Below are 5,195 nucleotides of genomic sequence, written 5' to 3' on the forward strand. Positions count from 1 at the left end.
GCGTTGATCTGGCTCAGACCCCATTGTTGCGCTGGTGTCCAGGTACTGGCCCTGGACAGGGGCTTTCTTGCACTCAGCCATCAAAACAGGGAATGAAATTCAAACTGATCAGCTCCAGTCTGCTCACCCGTCTCTGACAGCGCCCGCCGCCAGCTGCTCCAGAGGTGAATGGAAAAACCACTGCCCCCTGGTGGGCAATGCTGGAACAACTGGACCCTGGGGTAGTTGCATCCTAGCCCCTGCGTTAACTAACTCCCATCCCCATTCTCCTCGCTTCCTGGGTCCTGCTGGCACCTCGCCAGGTGTCTGGCTGCCACAACCGGAGAGTGGCGCTAGGAGAACGGGGTGTGTGCAGGGGGTGGGGGGGTGTTGGGCTCCAGAATCTCTTCGGACCCCTGTTTCAAAGCAGCAGGCCAGGCTGGGTGCAATCTTCCCCGCCCCCCACCTCTGTGTAAGAACCAACATCGGTAAAAATGAGCCAATGGATTGACTCCCCAAGGCAGTGGGGCGTGTCCTGTACCTAGGCCCACGGCTCTTAACCCAAGCTCAACCAGACACCTAGTTACAGAGAACAACCAGAGGCAAGCGGCCAGTGAGCAAATCCAGGCCCTGGCCAGCCTGTCGCTGGCCCCATTGTACCAGATGGAGAGAGAGAGATCCAAGCTTCTCAGATCACTTGCGTGGCCAGATCAGCCAGCCCCAGCCGCCAAACCATTTCTTCCCCGGTTGTTCATACCAGGGCTGCCCAGAGGATTCGGGAGGCCCTTACATAAAAAAAAAGTTGCAATACTATAGAATACTATATTCTTGTGGGGGCCCCTGCGGGACCCAGGGCAAATTGCCCCACTTGCCCCCCCCCCCCCCCCCCCGGGCGGCCCTGGTTCATACACACACGGAGCTGGGGTTTGGCCTCACTTGCTTAGGGCTTTGTCCAGACACGGGTCCACTGAGAATTCCAGCCACTTTTCAAAGGGTTAACAAGCCAGCTCAGAGACCAGCCTGCCCACCCCACCCGGTACTCCCGAGGGCTTTGCTCAGCTGGGTGGAGTTTATTCCCAAGCTGAAACATGCCCCTCCCGTCCCTTGGTTATTCAGTCTACGAGAGAGACAAAGTGGGTGAGGTGATATCTTTTATTGGACCAACTTTTGGAGACCAGCATTCGAGTTTACGCACAGCTCTTCTCCAGGTCCTGAAGCTGGTCTCGCTCACCCACAGAAGTTGGTCCAATAAAAGATATCACCTCCCCCACCTTGTCTCTCTGATATCCTGGGACCAACGCAGCTTCACCAGTGCTGCCCATATTACGTCTATCACCCTCTGTCAGTCAGCGAATGACTTATCCTATGCCATGAAGCAGGACATTTATATCCTACACACACACGCACACCTGCCAAATGCAAATCTGTCTGCTCTCATTAGCCATACGAAGGTCTGAGCCTTTCTGGCACCTGGCCGCAGCGATCTCTTGTGGCAGTGAGTTCCGCAGGCTAACCAGGCATTATGGAAAATAAAGTCTTTTCTTTGATCACTTTGAAGGTGCTGCCCTTCCGTTTCATTCAACTCCCCCTTGTTCCTGTGTCGGCAGACGGGGCAGATGGGAGCGTCCGATCTAGCGCTCTATCCATTCCCATTGGTTTTGCTCATGGCCGCCCCATTTGACTCTCTGTATTCAATAGTCCCAATCTCATCACTTGTGCTTTCTTGTCTCTCTCCCACTGCCCTTCAACAGAAACAGGGGCCAGCTCTTCAAGGAGCCACCCTCCTCCGTCTCAAGTCAGCCGAGACAAGGATCTCCCGTGGGCTCTAGCCAGCCAGGTTCTTACCCATCCCTCATCACCACCTAGGGTAACCAGATGTCCTGTTTTTAAAGGGACAGTCTCATATTTAAGCCCATCTGCAGGTGTCCCGACTTTTTCTTAAAAACAGGCAAATTGTCCTGTATTTTCTCCCCCCGCCCACCATTAGCACTGGCAGGTCCTGCTGCTGGCCGGATCCCTGCTCGCCAGCTGCCCGTCCACCAGCGGTGAGTAGGGGGTCCAGTGGCCAATGATGGGGGTGGGTGTGCAAGGCTGAGGCCGGCTGTTCCCTGTGCTGGTCCGTCAGCGTGGCCCCCCCACCCCCTGCATGCCGGCTCTTGGCCAGCAGGGCCCGTCCCCCCATCCCCTTTCCGGCTGGCACTGGCTGTGAGGGCTGGTGTGTGGGGGCAAGTGCCAGGTGGCAGCCAGTTATGTGTCACCCCTGCTGCCCCCCTAATCAGCCCTTTACATGCTCCCCCTCTCGCTGTCCTCTCCCTGCTTCACCCCTCCCCACCCCGCTGCTCCTCTGTATCCCTCCAGCGGGGCGCACCTCGCTCCCAGCGCTGTGCGGAGAACCCGTCCCTGGTCGGAGAGCTCAGCTCCCCAACAGCCTGGCCCACAGCCTCCTTCCTTCCCCCAGTGCCTCTGGCTAGGCTGGCGCCCTGGGAAAACCCACGACCCTCTGCCCCGGGCGCTGGCCAGGAGGATCCAAGCCCTGCATGCGCTGGCACGGGGCAGCCTCTGTGCTCCAGCTCTGGAGTGGTCGGGGGAGAAGCGATTTCCAGTCTGTTCGCCCCCCGCCCCTGCAGGCTCCACCGCAGCCCCCCAGACAAGTGCTTAGCACCCCTCTTCACCCACCACTCCCCTGCCCCCAAGGAGCAGGGGCTGCTCCCTCCCCTAGGCACCCTCCCCTGCTGAGCCACCTCTCTGGTCGGGTTCCCTGAATCCCCTGCAGTCAGGTTCCCTGGGCCCTGGCGCACAATGCACCTTAGGGCTTAGCCCCTTCCTGCCCGCGCTGGAGCCGGGGAACAGGAGATAGCTGGATTCTGTCGGTGGCCAGCAGCAGCGTGGAGGCATTAGCTGCCTTTCGACACTGGGTGGGTGGGAAGGGACAAGCAGCTTCCAGCCACACGGGGCCAAGAGATGAGCTCTGCAAAGACACTGGCCAGGTCATCCCTTTCCCCCCTTGCCCGCCTCCCCTGCGGCTGGACGCAGCTCCCGTCCCTTCCCTCCCGCGCAGGGCCAAAAGGCTGCTACTGGCCACATTCTGGTGTGGATCCTGGCAGAAATCTGGGAGGGCATGTGACCCTGCATCCGTATACCCCCCCCCCCCCCGTGTTGTCTCAGCACCAGGTCCATACAAACCAACAAGGTATTACTGTCTAGCAGACCAAGACTTTTAGAATGATATCTCAAGGCAGACTTTGTACAAAACATACCCTAATTACATGACAGGGGTGAATATTAGGGTGCCAGGGTGTCACAGGAAACTATTAGGGATTAATGTGAGAACTGAAAGGTAGGTAAGGAACTGGTTAAGGGGAGACTACAGTAGGTCAGACTGAAACGTGAACAATGAGGTCAGAAGGAGGTTACCATTGGAGTACCTCAGGGATCGGTCTTGGGACCAATCTTAGTTAACGTTTTCATTAATGACTTTGGCACAAAAAGTGGAAGTGTGCTAATAAAATTTGTGGATGACCCAAAATTGTGAGGTATTGGCAATAGGGAGGAGGATCGGAATATCATACAAGAAGATCTAGGTAACCTTGAAAACTGGAACAAACGAAATGGGATGAAATGTAATTAGTGCAAAGTACGGTTAGGGACTAACAACAAGAATTTTTGCTATAAGCTGGGGCCGTATCAGTTGGAAGCGACAGAGGAGAAGAAAGACCTGGGTGTACGGGTTGATCACAGGATGACCAAGCCGCCAATGTGAGTCAGCCATGAAAAAAGGCGAATGCAGTCCCAGGATGCATCAGGCGAGGTATTTCCAGGAGAGACAGGGAAGTGTTATTGCCATTATACAAGGCACTGGTGAGACCTCATCTGGAATACTGTGTGCAGTTGTGGTCTCCCATGTCTAAGAAAGATGAATTCAAACTGGAACCAGTGCAGAGGACTCCTAGGATGATCAGAAGAATGGAAAACCTACCTTACGAGAGGAGACTTGAAGAGCTCGGCTTGTAGCCTAACCAAACGAAAGCTGAGGGGAGCTGCTCTCTATAAGTACATCAGAAGGATAAATACCAGGGAGGGAGAGGAGTTATTTAAGTTAAGCACCACTGATGACACAAGAACAAACAGCTATAAACTGGCCATCAACAAGTTTAGGCTTGAAATGAGATGAAGGTTTCTAACCCTCAGAGGAGTGAAGTTCTGGAACAGCCTTCTAAGGGGAGCAGTGAGGCCAAAAAACCTAACTGGCTTCAAGACTGAGCTGGATAAGTTTATGGAGGGGATGGGATGATGACGTTGCCTGCAATGGCATGTAGCCGATCTGCGACTGCTAACAGCAAATCTCTCCAATGGTTGGCGATGGGACACTAGATGGGGAGGGCTCTGAACTACTACAGAAAATTCTTCCTCAGGAGTCTGGCTGATGGATCTCACCCACATGCTCAGGGTCCAACTGATCACCCTATTTGCTTCTCTCCAGGGGTTGGGCACCTTGCTGACCCCTACCTCGAGCCTGTGGCCACCTCCTGAGCATGTCGCCTCTTCAGCATGGGTGGATGGCACAGGGCTGGAAATGGGGGAAACAGGCCCCAGCCCTCATCCTGAGCACCCTGCCCCCAGTCGTAATGCCGCCCACCAACACCGGGAGCAGAGTCACTCCCTATTCCCATTGCACAGATGGGGAAACTGAGGCATCAAGTGAGAAACTGACCTGACAGAGTGAAGCAGGGAGAGAGCCAGGAACAGAACCCAGGAGTCTTGGCTCCCAGTGCCCCACACAGACCAAACTCACTTCCAAACATTAAAAAAGAAGGAGCGTTTCCAGAGTCCCACCACACATAACCCAACACACACATGCTAACATGGCGTGCGCACACACAGAGTCAATTATGAGTATGCACGTGTGTTCACGTGTTTGCATGTATGTACATGTGTGTGAGGTGGAAACATGCCCCCAGGCACACACATGCCCCAACACCCACACAAACACACAGGCCTGGGGTCTTGTACACCCACACCTGCCTATGCACACGCCCGGGCATGCACCTGTGCACGCTTTGCACAGCTGGGACCCACCACAGCACCCTGCAGCTTCCCTGCCACGTGCCAGCCCACCCCAGGCTCCCGGCCGGGGTGCCTGCAGGCTGCCAGTGGCTCACACCAGCTGGGAGCGCTGCCTGGGCTCTGTGAGACAGAGCTGCAAGGCCCTGCCAGGC

Source organism: Malaclemys terrapin, chromosome 2, assembly GCF_027887155.1.
Source record: "Malaclemys terrapin pileata isolate rMalTer1 chromosome 2, rMalTer1.hap1, whole genome shotgun sequence".
NCBI lineage: Eukaryota > Metazoa > Chordata > Testudines > Emydidae > Malaclemys > Malaclemys terrapin.